Below are 11,325 nucleotides of genomic sequence, written 5' to 3'. Positions count from 1 at the left end.
GAGGGTAAGTCTAAAAAAGATGAGGTAGATATATTAGCTGGGCTGAAATGGTTGGTAATGAGACCAGGTTTAGTCTGTAGGCCGGTGGTGGGAGTGCAACTGGTGGGCGGAGTGGAAGTGGGGGGCGGTGTGCTGTGAACACTGACTTGTGAGAGTCCTAAAGTATCCTCATTAGTTGGCTCGTCACTAGGGGCTGTGTGTGTTGGTTGGGTTAAATCTTGTGTCTGGACCGTGTGATGTGTGTTCGTGATGGCCAGTGTGTCCTAGGCGCTCTAGCTTTCAATTGACCTACACTGGGTAAGTGTCACTGGTTTTTATACTACCACTTTTACATGCCGCCGTGCATGATTAACACTGCACCTAATTTATATCTGCTATACTGATCTATGCAAATTTTATCCACCATAGTGGGATAGGCACTGTATAATATAAAGACATAAGGATTATATGGATCTACAACTTTATAGGGGCATGTTTAGAGATATTGGGATAAATAGACCACGTATTAGAAAACCAAACAGATTTTGAATGGATATTTATGAAAACAATATGACAAATGGTTGTGAAAGTTTTTGAGTACCTCCTAGCATTGTTTCTCTTTTGTTTTTTGTTCTCCCCTTTAGTGTTCTCCTACCTCAATTGCCTGATGAAGCGGGATGTGTGCCCGTGAAACGCGTTGCACTGTATTTGGAGACTAATAAATATTTTCTTGCATTATTTACGGCTTGATTTAGCCTGGTCATTTTTAGTGAGGGTAGTGGATCCACCCACCCCCTCCTTTAAAATGGTTTTTAACCCATCTTATCCTATTTTGGCGCCTCTATTAACCATTTCTACCCAGCAAAATGTTAGATGAAACCCCCTTTTCTACAAAAATAATGCCCACAAGAAATATTTGGCAGGAGCATTCTGAGGAGTAGCAGGAGCATTCCCACACTGAAATACCGCACACCGCAAATACCACGCACACACACACTGCACAAACCAAACACATAACACACCACACTGCACAAACTGCTTACACCATACACACTGCAAATACCACACACCGCAAATAACACACACGCACACGCACACACACACACACACACACACACACACACTGCAAAAACCAAACACATACTGCACAAACTGCTTACACCATACACACTGCAAATACTGCACACATCACATACACCACACACACTGCACAAATCAAAAACATACAGCACACCACAGCGCACAAACTGCTTATACCATACACACTTCAAATACTGCTCACCGCAAATACCACACACACACACACACACACTGCACAAACCAAACAAATAACACACCACACTGCACAAACTGCTTACACCATACACACTGCAAATACCACACACCGCAAATAACACACACACACACACACACACCAAACACATACCACACAAACTGCTTACACCATACACACTGCAAGTACTGCACACATCACATACACCACACACACGGCACAAACCATAAACATACAGCACACCACAGCGCACAAACTGCTTATACCATACACACTGCAAATACCGCTCACCGCAAATACCACACACACACACACACACACTGCAAAAACCAAACACATACCGCACACCACACCGCACAAACTGTTTACACCATACACACCGCAAATACAGCGCACACACACACACACACACACACACACTGCACAAACCAAACACATACCGCACACCACAGCGCACAAACTGCTTACACCATACACACTGCAAATACTGCACACATCACATACACCACACACACTGCACAAACCAAACACACCACAGCGCACAAACTGCTTACACCATACACACAGCAAATACCGCACACCGCAAATACCACACACACACACACTGCAAAAACCAAACACATACCGCACACACAGCGCACAAACTGCTTACACCATAACCACTGCAAATACTGCACACATCACATACACCACACACACTGCACAAACCAAACACATACCGCACACCACAGCGCACAAACTGCTTACACCATACACACTGCAAATACCACACACCGCAAATAACACACACACACACACACACACACACACACACACACACACACACACACACACCGCACAAACTGCTTACACCATACACACTGCAAATACTGCACACATCACATACACCACACACACTGCACAAACCAAAAACATTCCGCACACCACAGCGCACAAACTGCTTAAACCATACACACTGCAAATACCGCTCACTGCAAATACCACAAACACACACACACTGCAAAAACCAAACACATACCGCACACCACACCGCACAAACTGTTTACACCATACACACTGCAAATACCGCACACCGCAAATACCACACACACACACACACACACACTGCACAAACCAAACACATACCGCACACCACAGCGCACAAACTGCTTACACCATACACACTGCAAATACTGCACACATCACATACACCACACACACTGCACAAACCAAACACATACCGCACACCACAGCGCACAAACTGCTTACACCATACACACTGCAAAAACCACACACCGCAAATACCACACACACACACTGCACAAACCAAACATAACACACACCACCCCGCACAAACTGCTTACACCATACACACTGCAAATACCACACACATCACAGACACACACCTCACAAATCGCCCACACCACACATACTGCACACACCACATACCGCTCACACCGCAAATACCACAGAAAGGCACACTGCACAAACTGCCCACACCACACACTGCAAATACTGCACACACAGCTCCATATCAATGTGCATTCACTCAGGCAAAAACACACACATATATACAAACACACACACCAGTTTTTTAAAAGGCCATTTGTCCAGCAGCACACTGTGATACCTGTAGTTTTGCAGCACCCATCCAGTGCAGGAGTGTGACTCCAGTATGCTATATTCAGCCCGGAGATTCTGAGTTTGCAGGATAGTGGAGGGGGGGTGTGTGTACAGGAAAGCCAGTGCGCTGTGATAACATCAAGATCCCCTGCTGTGTCTTCTCTCACCTCCTCAGCTATGTCAACAAGGCGAGCCTGGGATGCTGAACAGCCATGGGAACCCTGTCATCAGTCAGCCTCCCTGGACAACTGGCTGTTGCAGGCAGCTTTCCCATCCTGTACAATGTGCTGCTTCAAGAGAGAGCTGCTTCCGTCCCTGAAGCTGTGCGGCGCCATTTTGTTGTAGCCCAGCACAGAAACAGCAGCTTCTGATTGGCCCTTAGCTCAGAATCACAGCACGAAAACATGCCCAGCCCACAGAGCTGTCTTTGACTGGCGGCTTGATACTTCCGGGTTCGGGTGGCTAGGGGGGCAGCAGCTGGCCAGGGGGTGGCGTCCGCCCCATTTTGCCATACGTGCGGACGCCCATGTGTATGTGCCTGACTCAGAGAGGAAGTGACTACAGTGTGACCCTCACTGATAAGAAATTCCAACTATAAAACACTTTCCTAGCAGAAAATGGCTCCTGAGAGCAAGAAAGAGATAAAAAGGGGAAAATCTTAACAGTGAGGGTCACACTGTAGTCACTTCCTGTCTGAGTCAGGACTTTGTCAGCCACTTACATACCTGATATTTAACTCTTTCAGGCAGGGAAAGAAAAAGGAACGCAGCATAGTTATTTGCATGCTAGGCACTGTACATACCCACGTCTATGTCACATGTCACTTTGGGTATCCTCTGGGGGGGGGGGGGGGGGGGGTTTGAAAGTATAAACAGACACTTGCCTGGGGCTTCTATCGGCCCCCTGTAGCTGTAATGTCCCATGCCATCCTCCAACGATCAGCTGTTCCCCGCTGCCGGCCCCGGTCTAACGTGGCATCTCATCACGTGCTCACTTCCGCTCGTGTCATCGGAAGCTTACTGCGCAGGCGCAGTACAAGAAAACTTCGTACTGCGCCTGTGCAATAAGCTCACGATGACGCGGGCGAGAGCGCTCATTATTTGTCTTATTAGACGAATAATTAGTCTTATTAGACAAATAATTAGTCTTATTAGACTTATTCCCAGCAGGGAACGGGTGACTGTAGGAGGAAGACGTGGGGCATGACAGCTACAGGGGGCCAGTAGAAGACCCAGGTAAGTGTCAGATTTTATTTCCAAACTCCCCCCAGAGAACCCCTTTAAGTTGGTTCCTTTGTTATTGCATTCTGAGCACAGTGGTTCACACAGCTGTTTGGAGCACCAGCACTTTTTCTCTTTCTGCAGCAGCCCATTAATGTGTCACCCTAATTATTATAAAGAATTTATATTATGCTGATGTGCTCCATAGTATGTTACAGAGTACATAGTCATGTCACTGACTGTCCTCCAGAGGAGCTCACAATCTAATCCCTACCATAGTCCTAGTCTAATGTCCTACCATATACGGAACCCCCTCCACCTGTTCTGAGCTCGGGTTCTGAGCAGTGCAGCTGCGCGGTACTGCTAGCACAGGTACACTGTCAGAATGGCACAGACAGACATTACAGCGGCATCCCTCTCCGTGTGGCGTGCAGCAGCAGCAGCAGCAGCTTGCCGCTCCCGTTCCTCCCGCATTTGGCGCTCTGTCCACGCTTCTGCAGATTGGCGCTCCTCACGCATGTACTGCAGGTACTTGTCCAGGTCAGTGTCCATCAGCTTTTGTAATGCCTGCTGCATTAGCGGATCAGTACAAACGGACAGTCCAGTACTGGCCGGTTCCAGGCGAGTACTTTCAGAAACTCTGGGATTGGGGTCCATACTGACAGTCTCTGGCGTATCTGTTGATGCAGGGCCCTCAGGATGCACAACCTCTGTACGCCTAGGATCTTCAGCCTCTGGTTCCCCTCGATTGTCAGATGGGCTGGTATCCACCTCAGCGGACACTCCCGGCTCCCGCAGTTGCTGGGTATCCCATCTGGACAAGTCTGCTATCAGGTCCTGTTGTTTCCTGCGGCCGACGTCAATGCCTCTCGCTTGGCAAAGATTTTGCAGGTCCGACAGGCACATCTTCTGGTAGTTCCCGGACATTTCCATGCCAAATAAAATAAAACTTTTGGGGAGGGGTACTGGCTACACAGTCTCTCTGTATATATAAAAAATATATTGCCTTCCAGCTACACCAACGAATTAGTTCGTTTCTGGATAGCGCTAGCGCTATCTTAGATACTTTTCAGCACAACACAGGTCCCAACCGCTGCCTAACACTGTCACAGGAGCCCTAGTGGCTGACCGCACTTAGCCTTCTAAATGGTGCCAGCGCACAGATCGTGCGAACTCTGGTCGCAGTCAATGCGCAGGAACCGTTAAGAATTAGCCGCAGACAACTCAGAAGGGAGCCTGTGAGACACGGGTGATTACAACTTCACCCACTGGTTCAGAGTAAACTGCCACCACCGCGGTTACCATGGGACCGTGGAGCCCACTAACTGACTGACTAGTCCTGCGAATAAAACGGTTAAACACACGGTATTCTGTCTAGCCAACAACAAACAGTAGCGTATCTTCAGAGACCCGGGATCAGTTCTGTGTGTGCTGATAAGCAGGGTAGCGGACAGTGAATGACTTGGAGAAAGTCGTTTATTCACACAATATAAATAATTAATATATACAGACAATTATTAAAATCAACAATTATTAAAACAGTAATAGCCAGTATAAAAAATAAAAGAAGGGAGAAAAATACTTAGTTCCTGGAAAGATGTCCTTTTTGTGGGAAAAACAGAGTTCTGGGTTTCAATCAAAGTTCAGAGTTCAGACCAGGTGGATGCCAGCATATCCTCAAGCTGGCACCGATGAGTTCAAGATGTTTTCAGGGTGGAGGACACTGAGTTTGGCTCCTCTGCCATTCTTATGCCCCTGATTCAGTAGGAGGGAGTGAGGGCGGGCCCACACCCCCCCCTTAGAACATGAGATGAGTCCTCCCCTTGTCCTGGGGGACCAGAAATCATGCCTTAACCATATATGGGCTCTATCTCACAGAACCGTACAGGTCAGGGCAGATTTACTAATATTTTCAGGTCTGCCTCGATTTACCCAGCGCCCTGATACCAGACATGAGGGGTGGGACCCCTGTGGTATCATCAGGGCACTTTCAAACTGCCTAACTGGCAGTCCTTACCGCAGAATGTTCTGAAACTTCCTCAGAACCAGCATCGGGACTCATGCTACACTTCCCCCACGTTTGGCGAAGCTGCCATCTCAGGAACCCCAGAAATATGACAGATCTGGGAAGTTATGGATTATGCTATGAGACTCAGGTTTATTCAGGATGTGTTCTAGCTGCTAACAGCTGACTTCCCTTTGATCTTTACCAGAGAGCAAGGTGTCAAGACCTCCCGAGGATTCGTAGCCTGCCTGGCTGCACCTAGGCATCCTGATCACCCTTTGGTTAATTAACATCTACATGAGATCAGCTAGGTGTCACCTGGTTCCCAGAACAGAAAGGGGAATTGTGCCTTCCACAGGCATATGTCCAAGCTAATTAACACCTTCCCCCCAGGCTTTCACTTCAGCTAAGACAGATCCCCCAGCTGTTCCTAGGCAGAGGGATACTACACATCAAATCTTGGTTCTATTGATCTAAAGCGCAATCGATGCAGGGAATCGAGTGCGATCGTTCTTTTCTTCACGGGCGGTTCCAGGACGCGCCTGCGGCCCCGCAACCGTCCGTGACAGTTCCTGATCCTCATGCTCCATGACTTTAAACTCAGGGTTTTTGTACATGTCCCTGAGCGAAAACTTCCCCAGAGGCCCCCCTGTATACCCTGGGACATGCATGCCTATCACATACGTTCCTGCATCTCCAGGGCTCGGGTTTTCTATATTCAGGGTCAGGCGCTGGGAACTATCTATTTGTTTTCCAGGCATACAGGCTCCCCCAGCTGTTGTTAAGGTCATCCTTGAGCGAAGGGGCACCCCATTTCTGTCAACCCGTGTCATGGCAGGATCAGGTCTGTATCCCCAGTCAGTACCTGTGTTCCAGGCAGCTGCTTTCCAAGAACTACATTTATACCCCCAATGGTCATCAGTCACACAAATGAAAAATTGTCCTTTTTCATAAAGGCTGCAGTGCCAATTACAATGTTGCACAACCTGGCAGTAGTCAAAGGTGTAAGTCGCCACTTGTATTTGTGAAGAATTATACCAGAACACTAAGCTCTGGTGTTCTCTTGTTACAGCAACCTGTCCTCTTCGCATCTGTCCTATATTTATGGCATCCCGTTTAACCCTTGATCGGTTGTGAGTTACATTATCAGTTTGTGGAAAGGCTGAAGGAGAAAAAAAGGTGAAAAAAGTGAAAAAAGTGAAAAATGGTGAAAAAAGTGAAAAATGGTGAAAAAAGGTGAAAAATGGTGAAAAAAGTGAAAAATGGTAAAAAAGTGAAAAATGGTGAAAAAGTGGAAAAAAAGGTGAAAAAAGGTGAAAAAGTGGGAAAAAAGGTGAATAAGGTGAAAAAAGGTGAAAAACGTGAAAAATGGTGAAAAACGGTGAAAAAAAGTGAAAATGGTGAAAAAGTGAAAAATGGTGAAAAAAGTTAAAAAGGTGAAAAAAGTGAAAAATGGTGAAAAAGTGGAAAAAAGGTGAAAAACGTGAAAAATGGTGAAAAACGGTGAAAATGGTGAAAAACGTGAAAAATGGTGAAAAAGTGAAAAATGGTGAAAAATGGTGAAAAAAGTTAGAAAAGGTGAAAAAAGTGAAAAATGGTGAAAAACTGGAAAAAAGGTGAAAAATTTGAAAAATGGTGAAAATCGTGAAAATTGTAAAAAAAAGTGAAAAATGGTGAAAAGGTGAAAAAAAAGGTGAAAAAAGTGAAAAAAGGTGAAAAACTGAAAAATGGTAAAAAAAAGGTGAAAAACGTGAAAAATGGTGAAAAAAGTGAAAAATGGTGAAAAAGTGAAAAAAGGTGAAAAAAATTAAAAATGGTGAAAAGTGGAAAAAGTAAAAAAAAGTGAAAAATGGTGAAAAATTTAAAAATGGTGAAAAAAAAGTTAAAACAGTGAAAAAGTGAAAAATGGTGAAAAAGTGGAATAAAGGTGAAAAAAAAGTGAAAAATGGTGAAAAACGTGAAAAATGGTGAAAAAAAATGAAAAAGGTGAAAAAAGTGAAAAATGGTGAAAAACGGTGAAAAAGTGAAAAATGGTGAAAAAAGTAGAAAAAAGGTGAAAAACGTGAAAAATGGTGAAATAGTGAATAACGGTGAAAAAAGTGAAAAATGGTGAAAAAGTGAAAAATGGTGAAAAAAGTAAAAAACGGTGAAAAAAGTGAAAAAAAGTGAAAAAGTGAAAAAAGGTGAAAAAGGTGAAAAAAAGTGAAAAATGGTGAAAAAGTGGAAAAAAATGTGAAAAAAGTGAAAAAAGGTGATAAAACGTGAAAAATGGTGAAAAAAGTGAAAAAAGTGAAAAATGGTGAAAAAGTGGAAAAAAGGTGAAAAATGGTGAAAAACGTGAAAAATGGTAAAAAAAAGTGAAAAAAGTGAAAATGGTGAAAACCGTGAAAAATGGTGAAAAAAGTGAAAAAAGGTGCAAAAAGTGAAAAATGGTGAAAAAAGGTGCAAAAAGTGAAAAATGGTGAAAAAGTGGAAAAAAGGTGAAAAATGGTGTAAAACGTGAAAAATGGTAAAAAAAGTGAAAAACGGTGAAAAAAGTGAAAATGGTGAAAACCGTGAAAAATGGTGAAAAAAGTGAAAAAAGGTGAAAAGTGAAAAATGGTGAAAAAGTGGAAAAAAAGGTGAAAAATGGTGAAAACCGTGAAAAATGGTGAAAAAAGTGAAAAACGATGAAAAAAGTGAAAAATGGTGAAAAAGGTGAAAAAAAGTTGAAAAACGTAATAAAAGGTGAAAAACTGAAAAATGGTGAAAAAAGTGAAAAAAATGAAAAATGGTGAAAAAGTGGAAAAAAAGGTGAAAAAAATGTGAAAAATGGTGAAAAACGTGAAATATGATGAAAAAGTGAAAAAAAGTTAAAAATGGTGAAAACCGTGAAAAATGGTGAAAAACTGAAAAATGGTAAAAAAAAGTGAAAAAAGGTAAAAAGAGAAAAATGGTGAAAAAGTGAAAAGAGGTGAAAAAAGTGAAGAAGGTGAAAAAAGTGAAAAATGGTGAAAAAGTGGAAAGCCAGTACTGTCAAGTGTTTTCTCTTTCCGCGGTAATGAGAATAGGTGCATACATGCAGCATGTCCCCAGTTGATCACTTGTTGATGGCACAATAATCAACCACTCAACATTCCACTCATACACACCTCATTTTAAAAGCACACAAAAAATTGATATCGGCAAGGTAGTGTGGCTGAGCGGTCTAAGGCGCTGGATTTAGGCTCCAGTCTCTTTGGAGGCGTGGGTTCAAATCCCACCACTGCCAGTCTACAACTTCTATCTTGCCTCGCAGGCCTCTTGTGGATCTCCTACGTCCCTTCATCAACAACAAGAAAGCTCAAATACTTCTCTTTTCCTCCATCAGCTTGCACAACAACATGAATGAGGCTTTCCCAGCACCACACTTTCTTTCACCGCTACAAAGGAATACAGTTTAGAAAAAAAAAGTGCTTACAATGGCTTAAGACCTTTACATGCACTTTTCCACTGGATTCTGACAATGTGCCACAGCTCATAACTCCTGGCTGTGGAGGACCTTTTGACAGCAACAGTGGCAACAGATAGGACTCTCTACAAAGTAAACAGGGCAAAGATCTCATTTAGATGACTGAGGTGAGATCTGCCCCTATTACCCAATAGTAGGCAAATGTTTCCTCTCAATTGTAGGTGAATGGCATTTTAGGTATACGTGCAATAGCATCTATTCCAGTGCTACGGGCTACATTGCACATTGTACGTGTGTGTGATTTTTTTAGACAGGTGACCTTACTTTTGCATAAAAGCTGATACATTAACTACGTGGGCAGTTAAGGGTTAGAGAGGATGTCTTTTATTGTACGCTAGGCCAAAGCAGGTTTTCTCAACCAGGGTTCCCTGGAAGCCCAAGCTTCCTTCAGGACTTTTCAGGGGTTCCCTGGCATTTTCCCCACCTGCCCCAGTAAGGTTGGTTTCCTTGAGATGCAAAAATTATTTGAAGGCTTCCTCCAGGGTCTCATGATGGGAATACACCATGAGATTTTTTGGCAGATGGTTGGTTCGATAGATAATTTAATGCATATCCGATCTGATTTTCGATCGGAAAATCGATCGGAAAAGCGATCGGACAGTAGGTGCTGCACTCAGTGGTATCAGAGCAATGGAACAAAAGTCAGTACTGTTATGCGTTCTTCCTTATGGAACTGAGAATGGCTGCCAACATGCAGCATATCCCCAGATGATAAATAGGACTCTCTACAAAGTAAACAGGGCAAAGATCTCATTTAGATGACTGAGGTGAGATCTGCCCCTATTACCCAATAGTAGGCAAATGTTTCCTCTCAATTGTAGATGAATGGCATTTTAGGTATACGTGCAATAGCATCTATTCCAGTGCTACGGGCTACATTGTACATTGTACGTAAGTGGACAATTGTGATTTTTTTAGACAGGTGACATTACTTTTGCATAAAAGCTGATACATTAACTACGTGGGCAGTTAGGGGTTCAAGAGGATTTGTTTTATTGTACGCTAGGCCAAAGCAGGTTTTCTCAACCAGGGTTCCCTGGAAGCCCAAGCTTCCTTCAGGACTTTTCAGGGGTTCCCTGGCATTTTCCCCACTTGCCCCAGTAAGGTCGGTTTCCTTGAGATGCAAAAATTATTTGAAGGCTTCCTCCAGGGTCTCATGATGGGAATACACCATGAGATTTTTTGGCAGATAGTTGGTTCGATAGATAATTTAATGCATATCCGATTTGATTTTCGATCGGAAAATCGATCGGAAAAGCGATCGGACAGTAGGTGCTGCACTCAGTGGTATCAGAGCAATGGAACAAAAGTCAGTACTGTTATGCGTTCTTCCTTTTGGAACTGAGAATGGCTGCCAACATGCAGCATATCCCCAGATGATAAACCTGTTGATGGCACAGTAATTAACCGCTTAACCTTTGACACTTGAAAAACGTGTCTTAAAGCACGCAAGAGTAGACATCCGCAGGGTAGTGTGGCCGAGCGGTCTAAGGTGCTGGATTAAGGCTCTAGTCTCCTCGGAGGTGTGGGTTCAAATCCCACCACTGCCAGCCTTTAACTTCTCGCTTGCTTGACAAGGATATACTATGTAGGAAAGATAAGGCCTCAGCTCCTCTGGCTTTAACACTTGCTCAAATACTTGTCCAAGCTTATACATCAGGGCCACTTGAGGAGCTTATCTTGGTCAGAAAAGGTTACTTCTGACCTAGCTCCCGGACTTCCAGTAGAGGGTGTACTTGCTGTTTCCTTGAAGCCG

The 11,325-nt window shown here is 43.9% G+C and overlaps 2 non-coding genes across 2 annotated transcripts; both read left to right on the top strand.

Annotated features, from left to right (window-relative positions):
- The first annotated feature begins 9,247 nt into the window (after nt 1-9,247).
- TRNAL-UAG (transfer RNA leucine (anticodon UAG)) lies at nt 9,248-9,329 on the top strand. Its single transcript has one exon. It is a non-coding gene; the product is annotated as a tRNA-Leu (tRNA).
- Nucleotides 9,330-11,037: 1,708 nt separating this feature from the next.
- Nucleotides 11,038-11,119, top strand: TRNAL-AAG (transfer RNA leucine (anticodon AAG)). Its single transcript has one exon. It is a non-coding gene; the product is annotated as a tRNA-Leu (tRNA).
- Nucleotides 11,120-11,325: the final 206 nt, after the last annotated feature.

The sequence above is a fragment of the Hyperolius riggenbachi genome, chromosome 12 (assembly GCF_040937935.1).
Source record: "Hyperolius riggenbachi isolate aHypRig1 chromosome 12, aHypRig1.pri, whole genome shotgun sequence".
Taxonomy (NCBI): Eukaryota; Metazoa; Chordata; class Amphibia; order Anura; family Hyperoliidae; genus Hyperolius; species Hyperolius riggenbachi.
This window is presented reverse-complemented; position numbering and strand designations above follow the sequence as displayed.